The 16,602-nt window shown below is 40.5% G+C and overlaps 1 protein-coding gene across 1 annotated transcript in view; it reads right to left on the minus strand.

The window, feature by feature from the left end:
• Positions 1 to 16,551, minus strand: part of TNN (tenascin N) — a 119,561-nt gene extending 103,010 nt beyond the window's left edge. The window contains exon 1 of the mRNA XM_004027935.5: positions 16,404 to 16,551. The gene's annotated coding sequence lies outside the window, so the exon portion shown is untranslated. The remainder of the gene's footprint in view (positions 1 to 16,403) is intronic.
• Between the last annotated feature and the right edge of the window lie 51 nt (positions 16,552 to 16,602).

Below are 16,602 nucleotides of genomic sequence, written 5' to 3' on the forward strand. Positions count from 1 at the left end.
CTAAGTATTAAAATCAACATGGGCCAGGCACAGTGGCTCACACCTGCAATCCCAGCACTTTGGGAGGCTGAGGTGGGCAGATGACTTGAGCCCAGGTGTTCGAGACCAGCCTGGGCAACATGAAGAAATCCTGTCTCTACAAAAAAATACAAAAGTTAGCCAGGCATGTCCCAGCCACTTGGGAGACTGAGGTGGGAGGATCATCTGAGCCTAGGGAGGTTGAGGCTGCAGTGAGTCGTGATCATGCCATTGCACTTCAGCCTGGGTGACACCGTGAGACTCTGTCAATAAATAAAATCAACATGAATCAAAACTCAAACTATTACTGTAGAGGGGTAAAGAATAACCAAGTGAAGCAAAGGGGAGAAAGAGGACACTGTGAACGGCCTCTGTGGTAGCTATGGACATCCACATACACAAATGTATTCAGTAGGGAAGTATCCACGTGTGGGTCTGTTCCCTCATCTCCATTACATCAGCTTTTCCTATGGGTCACCATTTCCCTTCATTACTGAAACACTTCTTCTCTTCCAGAAGCAGACCCTGTGGTTACCTAAAGCATGGGGCTGAGGTTTTGTACAGAATCCCAACTCAAACCCAAGTGGGAGTCACAGCCTGATGTCAAACCCCAAGGACAGATTTCAGACATATGAGATGAGTCTAATTTCTACTTTGCTGATTACCATAATCTGTGAGATTATACCACACGTAACATAAATCCTATTCAGTCTTTCCACAAATATTTATTGAGTGTGCATACCATGTGCTAGGGATTGTTCTATGAACTGGGGATACAGAATTGAACAAAATAGCATAGACTCTTCATCATCATCCCTGCCCTTATGGAGTTTACATTTCTAGAGGGAGAGAAAAATTAGCACTCCCTGTAATAGAACGTAATATGGTTTGGCTGCATCCCCACCCAAATCTCATTTTGAACTGTAGTTCCCATAATCCTCATGTGTCATGAGAGTGACCCAGTGGGAGGTAATTGAATCACAGGGGTGGTTACCCTCATGCTGTTTTCGTGATAGTGAGTGAGTTCTCATGAGATCTGATGATTTTATTAGGGGCTTTTCCCCCTTTTGCTCGGCACTTCTCCTTCTTGCCATCATGTGAAGAAGGATGTGTTTGCTTCCCCTTCCACCATGATTCTAAGTTTCCTGAGGCCTCCCCAGCCCTGCAGTACTACGAGTCAATTAAAGCTCTTTCCTTTATAATTACCCAGTCTCGGGCAGTCCTTTATAGCAGCGTGAGAATGGACTAATACAGAAGGAAGTCAATATTAACAAAGTATTGATCTGTAGTCCTATGAGAGGAGTAAATGCATTCATGATAGTTTGTCTTCTTCATGTATCATTTAAGAAATTAACACTAGATTTCTCAGTGCTGTACAGGATTCTAATGAACATTAAAACATGACCCCGCAGCTTGTGTCGTATGCAAATTGAGTGATTTAGGTAGTTACCATCATATTTTTTTTCTCTCTTCTTCTCCTCATATAGAACAGAGATACCAAGGGTATCAATTCACTATGAATTATATCCAAGGGAGAGGAAAAAAAAAAACCCAAATGGAATACCGAAAGCAGAGGTCCAGCAAGTAGAACTCAATCCTGTAAACCATTTGATCAAAAAGGGGTTTATTGAATGCTGAATGCCTACGATGTGCCTCAGGCTTGTGCTGTGTGCTGTGAGAAACCCCAGAGAGTATTATGGCATGAATTCCACCCTCAGAGACAAAACAGGAAACAATTAGTGAATAACACAGAAAAATTATTTTAGCTCTTTATTGACAACACAAAGCAAAGGATACAAAAATGCATCTAGTTTTCATTTTCTTTTCTAAAGTAAATTGGGACAAAATGCTAATTCACCTGATTTGACTGACAAGTGATACTCCCAGCAGGAGACCCGGCACATTCAGGGACATTTTTCTTACTCTAGCAGCAGTTAGCCTGAAGGCAAGGGATGGGTGGAACTTAAGGATCTCTGGGTTTTCTAGATCAGGCCCTGGGAGAAAGCTGTGGAGAGGGTCTTTTTGGCAAACATGGAATGTAAAGGGAACGTGCTGTCTCTGGCTCCTTCCCAGGCCTCAGCATGGACTACAGACATAATAACATGATACACACTTCTACTGCTCTAGGGCTGCTGGGTGACCTGCAGACTCACCTGTACTGTGTATCTTCTGCAGAAAAGGGACATCAGCTTTGTGCTGGTATCATCAGGATGTGCCCTGTAGCTTTGCAGAAGTTTTCTACTCTTGAATCCTATTAACTTATGGCTCTTTGATATTTTTGTCCCCATGGCTACTAAAAGCAATGCATTTAAGCTAAATTGCTATTAGTAACATTTTCCCTTTTCATTAGATGGTGTTGGAATTTAGAAAAACCAGGAAGACGAAAAAGAAAAGAGAATAAGGAGAAATTATGTGAAAGAAAAGGCTGCTTTCCTATCTACTCTTTATTTCCCACAAATGAAAATTTGTTAAGGATATTGCAAAGAAAATGGGTGTGACCTCATCCCTGAAACCACATGAAACATTGTGTTTCAGCCTGGGCCACAGGCAGCTGGGAGGGAGTGCCTTGAAGGTCACTGAGAGAGATTCAAAACCTCAAAGTGTAGGCTTTCCTTGCGCAAGGGATGAGAGAGGCACCCACACAATGGTAAGTGAGCAACAGAATCAGCTGGACACTCAAAAAGACCATTGTCTTGAGCACCGAGGCAGCAGGAAAAGAGAGCACTGCTGGGGCTCTCCTGGAGCTCAGCTGATGCAGGAGGTCTGGAATCCACAAAGGCCAGGTAGCTCCGGAGGTCCTCATCTATTCAGGTAGCAGGCAAGGGCTCTCTTGGGCCTTCCAGAGGACTGCAGAGTGACCATGTCTGCTTGGCCTTCAGCCCGCTGTTGAAGATGTTGGTGAACATCACCTTACTGACATCATCCAAAGTTTGCTGGGTGTTGGTCCTGGGCAGGGCAGCATCCTTGATGTTAGAAACACAGAGGTCGGGCTTCACCTCTGGCCTCTGGACTTGGCTTTCTTATTAGAGGGACAAGACATATGCTTTACAACTGTGTTTTATTGACTTTTATTTATTTATTTTTTTGAGACAGAGTCTCACTCTGTTGCCCAGGCTGGAGTGCAGTGGCGCAATCTCAGCTCACTGCAACCTCTGCCTCCCGGGTTCAAGCGATTCTCCTGCCTCAGCCTCTCCAGTAGCCGGGACTACAGGTGTGTGCCACAACACCCGGCTAAGTTTTTTTTTGTATTTTTAGTAGAGACAGAGTTTCACCATGTTGGCCAGGCTGGTCTTGTACTCGTGACCTCAAGTGATCCACCTGCCTCGGCCTCCCATAGTGCTGGGATTACAGGCATAAGCCATCGCGCCCAGCCACAACTGTGTTTTAGAGAGGCTCATGAAAGCCCTTCATGTCCCCTATTGTCCTCTTGAGGATACTTTTGCTCCTCTCCTCTGAAAGACAGAAAAAGTTATCCCCATCATCACTCTGAGTGTGGTCTTTGCTATGCCTGAGAAAAGTGAGATCAAAGTGCATTTTCTTCTACAATACTAGACTAGCAGGGTGTATCCATAGAGGCCGGACTTGAGGGGCAAGTCCATGAGCAATGAAGAGAGAATTTTGTGCCTGTCCAGTCCTTTCCCATTCAGTTTGGCAATGTTTGGTTAGGACACGGTCAAAGGTAAGAAGTTGACTCATCTCATTCTAATTTATGAGTACCTACTACATACCAGACACTCTGCTAGGAACTTGCATATTAAGATGAAAACCACACATTTCCTTAAGGAACTTTCAAATGGGTTCAGGAAATTAATACAAATATAATACTAAAAGAATTGTATATGAATAGATCAGTCCCTCCTTTCCTGACTTTGACTTCCCTCTGATTCTATATGAAATTCTAATAAATATGTGCTTACCTTTGTACATCTCTTCAGAAATGCAGAATAGTCAAATCTTGTGCACACAAATTATAAGTCATTCTTAAAGGGGTAAATGAGGAAAAAAGGAATGGGGAGTTGAAAATAGGAAAAGGAGGTAAAACAGGGGGTGTAAGAAGTAGACGTGTTTGCATTGAAGTCTTGACAAAGTTAAAGTAGATGAGTACGGTGGAGTGAATGACATCCACTCCAAAGTCATGTCACTCACAGCCTTAGAATGTGACCTTATTTGAAAGTCAGGTCATTAAAACATGATGAGGGTAAAGATTGAAATACGATCATGCTGGATTAGGATGGGCCCTAAATGAGAAGGTTCTATTCAGAGACAGAAAATAACACAGAGTCACACACAGGAAAGCAGGCTGGGTGAGAACAGAAGCACAGATTGGATGCTGCTGCCACAAGCAAAGGAACACCAGCAGTCACCAGAGGCTGGAGGAGGAAGAGGCAAGACAGCATTCTCCCCTAGAGCCTTTGGAGGGAGCGCAGCCCTGCTGCCAGCCTGGCTTTAGACTTCTGACCTCCAGAAATGTGAGAGGATAATGTTTCGTGACTATTTGTTATTGTAGCTGCTGGAAACACAAGGAGGAAGGGTAACCAGGTTCTTAGCACTGGGAATTGGCCTGAGAGGAAGGAGGTTGCTAAGATGGGAAAGAGGAGTTGACAGGTGTGCTTCTGCACACAGATACCAGGGCCATGCCTGAGGCGATAAACCCCGGGAGCTGGGTAGAAGGGCTGACAATTACCCACTGAGCTGGGCCTCATTGGTTAAATAAGATTATCCTAAACCTTTCTATCTCAAGCACCAACTTACTTAACATCTCTGAATCATGACAGAATTATAAAAATGTAATGCAGGCACAAGCCAGGGAGCCCAACCTGGCAAACCTCATGGGCTGAGAGTCAGGCCCATGTGCCCCCTGGGCCAGTCACAGTCCTATGATCCCAACCTGCACACTGTAGCCAGTGGCCCGGCAGGCAGAACTAGAGGGGTGGAAAATCAACAATCCTAAGTCTGCAAGGCAAGAAGACATTGAATATGTGGATGGAAAATGAGACTCAGAAAAGGAAAACCTCTCTGCATGCATATTATCTGCAACAAATCAAAACAAATAAGCAAGCATCTCGAGACTGCAGGAAAGAAAATTTAACACTTCTTTTTTTGAAGTCACGAATAGCAAGTGAAAATTGAGTGCTATATCCACTACTACTAATTTAAAATGTGCAAAATGTCAATCGCATTGTCTTTATTTAGACATCAGCTTTGATGATTAATGTAAAGATGACTTTCCATAAATTTACCCCCCCTCAGAGCCATATTTTTCCACGTGATCTCAAGTTCTGCAAAAGAAAAATGTCCTTCCTCCTTACCAAAACCCCTGCAGTGATTCCAGCCTGACGAAAAAGCGCATTCAGGTCCCTAAACTCAGGCAAGCTAACTAAAACATTTACATGGGACTGTGTTGACATGTGACATATTCTGCAACACTACCTCCCCTATCTTGTCACCTGCTCCTCACCTCCTTGGGTGACAGGAACTGGTATGTGCCTGTGTTCAATTAAGCATTTGATGAACTAAAGGGGACTGAATGGAAAGGCTGGCAGAAAGAAAGGCTTCGAGAGGAAGAACCACTGAAGGGGAAACGACAGATGAACAATCCAAGGTGGTCAGAGGTGTTTATGGGGAGAGATGGAAAATCACGGTGCTGCAGGCATTGACAGCGATCATAACATCATGTTAAGGGGTTTAAACTTTGTTTTGTAGGTGATAAGGAGCTACCAGAAATGAGTAGTTGTAGTCCTAGAAACTTCACTTTGGCAGCAGAAAAGGATGAATGCTTTTGTGGGAGAGATGATGGGTTAAGTTTAAAAAAAAAAAAAAAAGGGAGAGGCAAAAGAGCAGGTAGGAGTCCAGTTGGTCCTAGTACAGAGAAGAGATGAAGAGGGTCTGAACTAGGGGAGTAGGAGCAGGAATGGGAAAAATTAAATAAACAATTTGAAGTAGAATCAACAAGATTTGGATGATCGGTGGGAAGGGATATTTTTTAACTGAGCCTGAATTCTTCCCACCACCCACAAAAGAAGAATCGCACGGTGGCTCACGCCTGTAATCCCAGCACTTTGGGAGGCCAAGGCGGGCGGATCACGAGGTCAGGAGATCGAGACTATCCTGGCTAACACGGTGAAACCCCATCTCTACTATAAATACGAAAAATTAGCCGGGCGTGGTGGCGGGCGCCTGTAGTCCCAGCTACTCGGAAGGCTGAGGCAGGAGAATGGTATGAACCGAGGAGGTGGAGCTTGCAGTGAGCCAAGATCGTGCCACTGCACTCCAGCCTGGACGACACAGCGAGACTCCATCTCAGAAAATAAATAAATAAATAAAATAAAATAAGAAGAATCCAGGACAGAGGTGTGTGTGCCATTTGTTTATTTGGGAGCAAGAGTGAGGGATCAGGGCAGTGGAACAAGAACGAATGAAAAAGAGAAACAAGGACGCCACTAAGTGACTACTAAGCAACTGCTGCGGCTGACTGGAGCTTGATGTCTCGCTAAGGCCTTCCGAGGAGCCTTATGAAATGTGTTATCCCTTGGCTTCCATCTCCATTGGTTTAGGATGTCCCCATGGGCATCACTCCCCCTGCACTTGAAGCTATGCATACACGACAGCTGAGCAGGCTCCTGGCTCCTCAGGTGTCCATACCAACACCAAAGAAGCCCCAGGGCAAGGCATGAGAGGTTCCTGATGTGAACCCAAGGTGAGTGTCACTGCAGCTGGACTAAGCTGGTAGTAGCCTGCTTGGAAGTGGTCAGCCAGGCAGTAGCTGGAGCAAGAGGTTGGGCTAAAGACATGAGAGAAAAGGAGCCAAAGGTGACTCCTATTCCCAGTGAGGCCATTCGTCAAGACATAAGGCCTTTAGAACAAAGGAGGCAATCTGGAGGAGACAGTTTTTACTGAAGTTTATGTGGGAACGCAAGGCCTTACATGGGCTCCCCCTGTGCCCCCAGTGTTCTCACCTCACCTACCTTCTTCCTCTCACTCACTTGGCTCCAGCTGCTGCCTCCCTGTTCCCCCTCAGACACACCATGCACACACCCCACTCACAGCCTCCATAGCTGCCATTCCTTTTGCCTGGATGTCCTTCCCCCAGAGCCTCCTAGCTCACTCCCTCACACCCTTAAGGTCTCTGTTCAAATGCTGGCTCATCAGAGAGCCCTTCTCTGACCACATTAAGTAACAGTATCTTCTACCATAATGCTCTTTTTACTCTGCTTTTCTCTTCATAGCATGTCTCCATTTGACACATAATTATTGATTTGTGAATGGCTCTTCCCCTTTCTCTACTACAGTGTAAGCTCCATGAGGGCAGGGACTGTGTATCCTGCTGCATCCCCAGCTCCTAGAACAGTATCTGACATGTAACAGGAACGTTCAATAAATGTTTGCTGAAGGAATGGATGCTTACTAGCTCAGATTGGTACACGTGGAGTTGAAGGAGCTCTGGCACCTGGGCGAAAAGGTTCATTGGAGATATAAGTGTGGACTGGGAAAATGCAAGTGGCTGAGATCATGAGAGCCTGTGACCTGGGCTGGCTTTGCAGGTATGTCACTCATGTGTTACACAGCCCCTGCCGTTCTTACTTGTGTGTTTGTGTGTGTCTGTGCATGTATCCCCGTGCCTTCAGGAGAGCCCTGTGCTTGGTTTAATGCTCTACTGTCACTATCTTGAAATTCTGAATCATTATGTTTTTGAATTTGTGTCTTGTAAGTGAGGTCCAGTGGGACAATGGAACATCTGCATGAGCAGAGGGGACACATGTGCCCATCGTTCCTTGCTGCTCCCTTTGTATGATGCCCCATCCACATGGAATTCTGGTGGCCCCATGATGTATGGGAGATTAATGGGACTCAAAGCGAGTCCAAGGTAAGAGTACTATGTCTATGACTGAGTCAGCTGGGGCACTGGCAACCCCAAGAGGCCACTAGAACTTGCTTCCTATACATGAAGGTGTTGACATTCTAAAAGGACAATAGTTCCTTTTCCTTTCAGTCCTCTCTTACTCATGAGTAAGCCAAAGTCAGAAGGTGCTGGTAGAATGCACGTGGATCAAGAAGTAAAATAAAAGCAACTGAGTTAGTTTTATGCAATATTTTCACTGTTCTGGTAAGAACAAAACACAAAGGCATATACAAGCAACAAAATAAAAATTGTATAATTTCACTGATTCTGCCTATGAGTTAAATGCTCTTACATTTGCACGGTGAACTGGCATTCCCCAATATGACGATGAGTGGTAAAATTGATGCTAATGATTTAAAAGTACATTTAATGATTTTGTTTTTCTTTACTTAGAACATTAATAGAAAATTTAAAAATCCCATAACAAGAGTCCAGGAAAGAAAGGAAAAGCCTTCATATTTTACTACCTTTAGTAGCACTTTTTTCCCTGCTTTTTGAACAAGAGGCCCTACATTTTCCTTTTGCACTGGGCCCTACAAATCACATAGCCTGTCCTGCCTTTGACTCCCACGGAGGCGGCAAACTCAGTCTCAAACACAGGTCCCACTTGACGATAGGCAAAGTGTCATTATTTTATTTGGGGGACAGCTGTGTGTGTGTGTCATTATTTTATTTGGAGGACAGCTGTGTGTGTGTGTGTGTGTGTGTGTGTGTGTGTTCAGTTTGCATCAGGCCCTGTGTGTGGGAACCGAGGATGGCTGTGTGTTGGAACGCAGATGTAGTAATACTGCCATCTCGTGTTCAGCATGGTGCACAGCACATAGCTCCATGGAAGGCTCACAGGCATGGGACCTGTGGCTGCTTCCGGAAGTGCTAAGGCCATCCACACTCTAAGGCCAAACCGGTAAACCAATAGGATTGCTATTCCGCTGGTGGCCTTTAATGAAGGCAGATGTGTAATGAGAACAGCGGTTTCACCCACTATCCATCACACCATTTCAGTGCCAGGGTTGAAATGCGTGTGTGTGTGTGTGTGTGTGTGTGTGTGTGCGCGTGGTGCATGTGTCCCCGTGCCTTTCGCTCTCCTTCCACAGGTTCTTTTCCTTTATTATTGCTTTCTTCGTCTTTGTAGTTCCCTCTCATAGCCCAAGAAGTCTGGTTCTTTTGAGCCATATCCAGCTCTCACGTGGAAGGCCCATGATGAAGCACCAGGGGAGTGCATTGGGGCGGGTGTTCAGGCCCAAGGATGCTGGTGACTCACCTGAGGCCAGCTAAGAACAAGCACACACCAAGTAAACATTCTTACTGTGTGGCACCAGAAGCTGCAGTCAAGTTAGTTTTGTAACTTGCCAGTTATAAAATAATGAAAAGGAATAATTAATTAGTCCTCTCAGAAAACAGAGAAGTTAAGGAAATGATCATTCCTGTATTAGGTAAAGATTAGACACCAAAAGGACAGTTTACTTGATGGCATACACAGAAGCCAGAGAAATGAAGACAAAGGGAAGAGTGAATGGCTTGGTACTAAATATGAACGAAGCAAGCATCCCTGAATTCTTAATTTCTTGCTGCTTTGGTCAGGGTTCGGCCTGTGCCTGTCCCCAAGAATAAGCCAAGGATATTGATGGGGACCAGGAATGACCCCTTCCTATATGCACCTTGAAAAACAGATTTTTCAAATACTTCGGGTGAAATAATATAAATATAAAAAGACAAGAACAGGTTAATATTTTTAAATCAACTTCAACACATATGTGAATCTAATAATATAAATTATAGAGAAATTGGAAAATTTTAAAGACCATAAGAATAACCAGTAATCTGCTCACTCATCTCTACTCTTAATATTTAAGAGTAGCCTTTTTTAATCTGTCTATTCTATACCTACACCTGTATCTGTAAATATATATATATATTTTAAATTAGAAACCCATCAGATTTTTAAATTTAGGATTATAACTTGATTTCTTAATTCATTTAACCCTCCACTTACTGTTATTTATTTGTTGTTATAGATAAGCCAATGATAAATGTCCTTTTATATAAAATTTAGAGTTTCTCAGTATTTCCTTGGAATAAATTCCTCAAAGTGGCATAATTGGGTCACTAGTTACAAACTTTGAAAAGACTTGCCAAATTGCTTTGCAGACAAGTTATGCCAATTTATATTCTTATCACTCGACTATGAAATTACCTATTTCCTCACACCTCTGACAATGCCGAATTTTTTTTAACCTTTGCTAATCTGCTAGCTTAAATAGATCTCATTATTTTAATTTGTATTACCTTGGAAACTAGGGAGGTTGAACACATCTAATGTTATTAGACAGTCTGAAAATTGTCTACTAAGATTTAAAAGTGTAAAAAATATATTCAGCTAGGCATGGTGACTCACATCTGTAATCCCAGCACTTTGGGAGGCCAAGGCAGGTGAAATGCTTGAGCTCAGGAGTTCAAGACCAGCCTGGGCAACATGGTGAAACCCCGTCACTACAAAAAATACAAAAATTACCCGGGTGTGGTAGCCCACACCTGTAGTCCTAGCTACTTAGGAGGCTGAGGTAGAATCACCTGGAGCCCATGAAGCAGACTGAGGTGAGCTGAGATCACACCACTGTACTCCACCATGGGTGACAGAGTGAGACCCCATCTCAAAAAATAAAAATAAAATAAAACAATAAAAATTAAAAATATATTCATTTTTATTTTCTTCTGTTTTTTTAAGCCTTTGTTAGTATTTACCTTTTTATCTAAAATTTGATATGTGGTAAGAGATGAAGATATAATTTTTCCCAAATCTTTACCCAGTTGTTCTAGTACTAGTTGTTTAACAATTTTTATGCTTCCTTTAATACATAACCAAATTCTAATTGCACTGGAGTTTCTATCAGGCCTATCTATTCTATTTCACGTAACTGTCTGTTGATTTTGGCGCCAGTACCACATGAGCTCAATAACTACGGCTCTATAATGTACGATATATTAATATCTGGTAGGGTAAGACTATTCAGTACTTTTTTGTTTTCAAAAATGTCATGGGGTGTGGTGGCTCACACCTGTAATCCCAGCAATTTGGGAGGCCGAGGCAGGAGGATCTCTTGAGCTCAAGGAGTTTAAGACCAGCCTGAGCAATATGGCAAGATGAGACCCCATCTCTACAAAAAAAATACAAAAAATTAGCTGGGTGTGGTGGCACCGACCTGTAGTGTCAGCTACTCTGGAGGCTGAGATGGGAGGATTGCTTGCACCTGGGAGGTTGAGGGTGCAGTGAGCTGTGAACCAGCCATTAAATTCAGCCTCGGTGACAGAGCCAGACCCTGTCTCAAAAAATAAAATAAAATTCATGGTTTTCTATGAGGGAGTTTCTACCTCTCTTCCATCCACTCATCTTATATATATTTAATAAATATATAAATATTCAATATAAATATATATTAAATATATAAATATTCGATATAAATATATATTAAATATAAATATTCTATATATATAAAATATAAATATTCTATATATATTAAATATAAATATTCAATATATATTAAATATAAATATTCAATATATATTAAATATTTAAATATTCAATATATATTAAATATTTAAATATTCAATATATATTAAATATTTAAATATTCAATATATATTAAATATTTAAATATTCAATATATATTAAATATAAATATTCAATATATATTAAATATATAAATATTCAATATAAAGATATATTAAATATATAAATAATGTGAATATATAATATATAAATATCTAATATGAATATATAATAAATATATAAATATCTAATCTGAATATATAATATATAAATATCTAATATGAATATATAAATATATAAATATCTAATATGAATATATAATAAATATATAAATATCCAATATGAATATATAATAAATATATAAATATCTAATATGTATGTAATAAATATATAAATATCTAATATGAATATATAATAAATATAAATATCTAATATGAATATATAATAAATATATAAATATTTAGTATGAACATATAATATATAAATATTTAATATGAATATATAATATATATTTAATACAAATATATAATAAATATATAAATATCTAATATGAATATATAATAAATACATAAATATTGAATACGAATATATAATAAATACATAAATATTGAATATGAATATAAAATAAATATATAGATATTGAATGTGAATATATAATATATATTTAATATGAATATATAATAAATATATAAGAATATATATAGATTAAAATAGATATATATTTATCTATTTCAGTATTTCCTTGGAAAAATTCCTCAAAGTGGCACAACTGGGTAAATATATATCCTTATTAAATATAGATAAGGATATACATTTAATATATATTTATGAATATAATATATACATATATTTATATAGATATATTAATAGATTATATGTAATAAATATATTTAATATATAATATATTTATTTAGAGTAACATATATTATATATTATATATTTATAAAATGTTTATTAATATATATTAATATATTATATAAACACATATTTCTATATTGCAGTATATATTATGTATTAATATATATTATATATTTATAAATACATAATATATATTTATATTTAACCTATATATAACCTAAATATATACATTTATTATAAATATATATTTATATAATATATAGGAGTATTATATATATTGAAGTATTGACTAAAATGGCATGAAATCCATACATTAATCAATTGATACATTTTATAAGTAAAATTCTGTGACAACAGTCAGGCCTTTATCCTGAGCCATCGCTCCTCCAGAGGACAACATGGAGAGAGGATTAAGAGCATCTGCCTTAATATAGACCAAGGCAGGCGGATCACGAGGTCAGGAGATCAAGACCATCCTGGCTAAAATGGTGAAACCCCGTCTCTACTAAAAACTACAAAAAAATTAGCCGGGCATGGTGGCGGGCGCCTGTAGTCCCAGTTACTCAGGAGGCTGAGGCAGGAGAATGGCGTGAACCTGGGAGGCGGAGCTTGCAGTGAGCCGAGATTGCACCACTGCATTCCAGCCTGGGCAACAGAGCCAGACTCCATCTCAAAAAAAAAAAAAAAAAAAAAAAGCATCTGTCTTAACGTTCTTAGCTTAGCTGGCTTGGCCTCTCTATGCCTCAATTTCATTATCTATACAATGATTCTTATAATTTAATCAGGCCCAGAATAAATATAGCAACATAACCATCTCTCACAATCAAATTTAAAAGTAATTAACTCTTAAATTTTATTTTATCCACCCAAAAAGTATTTTTAAGCCTCCAAAGGAAAGAATATAAGGAAAAAGCAAAGGTAATATAACCGTCCTTGGTAGATAGCTCCACTTCTGTCTAAATCTATAATCCCCAGTGGAATTACAAGTATCAGAAGGGCTGGGATTTTTTTTCAGTCTCCGACCTGACACATACTTACACATTCATATATAACAGGCATTTAGTAAATATTTTCTGAATGATTAAATGAATTATGATGGTTCTCCTGATTCTAATATTCCAGGACAGTAAAGACAACAGCCTTTCCCACATTCTGTTAAGTAGCCAGAGAATTAGAGACTCCTTGGGAAAATTCAAGGTAAACCGAGACTTCTTTAGGCCCTGCCAAGTGGCCCACACACTAAGGGGGGAGTGCACACTGGGGGGTCTTGGGGGGAAATCTTAGGCTGTTTTAAAAAACCAATACAATTAATTAAAGAAGACCCTGGAGTCTTGTCTCAGTACTTCAGAGTTTCCTGCCTCACTCACACCATTAGGTTGCTTTACTCTCTTCTTAAAGCAAAAAACGGCCTAACAAGATCCTAATGCTGTTTAAGATATTTGTACACACATGTTCATAGCATTATTCACAACAGCTAAAACGTGTAAGCAAACCAAGTGTTAATGACAGATAAATAGAGAAACAAAATGTAGTGTAGCCAAACAATGGAATATTACTGAGCCATAAAAAAGAATGAAGTGCTGAGACATGCTGCAGCATGGATAAGCCCTGAGGATGTTATAAGTGAAAGAAGCCAGTCACAAAGACAAAACACTGCATGATTCCACTTAGATGAGCTACGTAGAGTAGTTGAATTCATAGGGACAAAAAGTAGAATGGTGGTTGCCAGGAGCTGAAAGGAAGGGGGAATGGGGACTTATTGTTTAATGGTACAGTATTTTAGTTTTGGAAGACACAAAGTTCTGGAGATGGGCAATGATGACAGTTGCACAGCAGTGTAAAGGTACTTAATGCCCCTGAACTGTACACTTAAAATGGTGAGGATGGGAAAATTTATGTTATGTATATTGTATCACAATTTTTAGAAAAAAGTTACTAATGCTGTTTAAAGATGCTTTCACAAGTTGCCAGATAGCTGAATATGTGGAGGTTTCTGGAAGATGGCCCCACCAGGAAAGGGCATGGAAGCTCCAAACCCCATCCCCCGTGCCTTGTCCCACACATCTCTTCCAACCGACTGTTCATCTGTATCCTTTTCAGTATCTTTTTTTTTTTTTGTCTTGCTGTGTTGCCAAGGCTGGAGTGCAGGGATGCAATCTCGGCTCACTACAACCTCTGCCTCCTGGGTTCAAGAAATTCTCCTGCCTCAGCCTCCCGAGTACGTGGGATTACAGGCACCTGCCACTGCACCCGGCTGATTTTTGTATTTTCAGTAGAGACTGGGTTTCACCCATATTGGTCAGGCTGGTCTTGAACTCCTGACCTCAAGTGATCCACCTGCCTCAGCCTCCCAAAGTGCTGGAATTACAGGTGTGAGCCACCATGCCCAGCCTTTTTTTAATATCCTTCATAAAATCAGTAAAAAGCCAGCAGGGCTGCACTAGCAGCTTCCAGGGTATGAACATCTCCACCACCCAGAAGAGTTCTGGATCCTGGGCTACCTCTTCATCCAACAGTATTTTGCCATCTTTGAAAGGGCAAACGATCAGCTTGGCCTAACTCCCGTGGCTTAAGTCTAAGTCTTTCTGACCACTTTCCAGGAAGATCTGGCCTAAGTCCTGTGCCCGCTGTAGATGTATATAATTCTCCTGACTGTTCTTCCTATGGGATTGTAGAGGTGGACTCTTGCCCTGTTCCTGGTCACACCAATAAGGTAGAATTAAATCATAACCTACAACAGCAACAAAAAAGATGCTTTCAGAACTAGTTTTCCAGAAAGGAAGTAAAGAGTGCACAGAGCTAGCTCACCTATTTCATGACCTGCTTATAGAAGATGACCCCAACTGTGGGGAGGGAGAGAAGGGTATTACACGGGCTTGAGTTAGGAACAGATGCCTGCCTGAGGCCAGTCTAGTTTTCTGATTTTATCACAACAGGGGCTCATGTTATGTTTACCCGCCAGCTGGCCTATCAGACCCTCCCCATCCATTAGATATGGTCCAATACATTTGAACCTCTAAAGAAAAGAGTCTGCATTCGGCTCTCCTTCCTCCCAGAAGGCTCCTGTGTAGCAATGCAGATGTAATTAGCACATGGGCATCGCTCCACTTCATCCACCAACACATCGAAGATACGGGTACTTGCCAAGCTAATATATGCTCCTCCATACTCTTCTATCAGAACGGTAGGTGCGTGGTACTTGCCTTACATCCACACAAAGGAAAGTGGCCCCTCTAAGCGTTCATCCCAGAGGAAGGACAGCGGCTCTAAAGATGACCTGAGGGTTAGTTTCCTGTACTACAAACTGAAAACAGCAGTTTTTAAATGGCAATGCCTCTACCAAGGACAAACGAAATGTTTACGTCCTTTTAACCTAAAATCCCAGTACACATTATATATATACATATATACACGTGTATATATGTATATATATACACGTGTATATATGTATATATATACACGTGTATATATGTACATATATACACGTGTATATATGTATATATATACGTATATATGTGTATATATATACGTATATATGTATATATATAATGTGTGTGTGTGTGTGTATATATATATATATATACCCAGAGATACAAATGAACTATATCATTGCCATCGTCAACATCATCATCACACCACCATTACAGTGGAGAAAAGGGAGAGATTTGCAGGATCTATAAGAGAGATGGCAGAGGAGGAGGAGGAGGTGGCAATAATTCCTAGGTTTCTACCCTAAACCAAGTGGAGTATATAGGAGGTGCATGTTGAGCGGAATGGAGAATGCAGTGGAAGAGAAATTGGTGGCGACAGACTAGTAGGTAAAGGCGGAAGGAAAGAAGGAGAGGAGACATAGGTAGTTTAACAGGCTGTGTACAACGGAAGTCCTGTGCCCACTGTAGATGTATATAATTCTCCTGACTGTTCTTCCTATGGGATTGTAGAGGCGGACTCTTGCCCCTGTTCCTGCTCACACCAATAAGGTAGAATTAAATCATAACCTACAACAGCAACAAAAAAGATGCTTTCAGAACTAGTTTTCCAGAAAGGAAGAAATGACCACAGTGCACAGAGCTAGCTCACCTATTTCATGACCCGCTTATAGAAGATGACCCCAACTGTGGGTAGGGAGAGAAGGATATTACACGGGCTGCAACACACGGGGCTGGTCAGGCTGCGCCATCAGCATCAACGCGGCGCCTTCAGATTTGTCATTTGCCCAAGTTCCGTGAAATATCGCGAGAGCTCCGATCCCAAAACTAACTCCGCTTTCCTGTAGGCC

The sequence above is a fragment of the Gorilla gorilla genome, chromosome 1 (genome assembly GCF_029281585.2).
Source record: "Gorilla gorilla gorilla isolate KB3781 chromosome 1, NHGRI_mGorGor1-v2.1_pri, whole genome shotgun sequence".
Taxonomy (NCBI): Eukaryota; Metazoa; Chordata; class Mammalia; order Primates; family Hominidae; genus Gorilla; species Gorilla gorilla.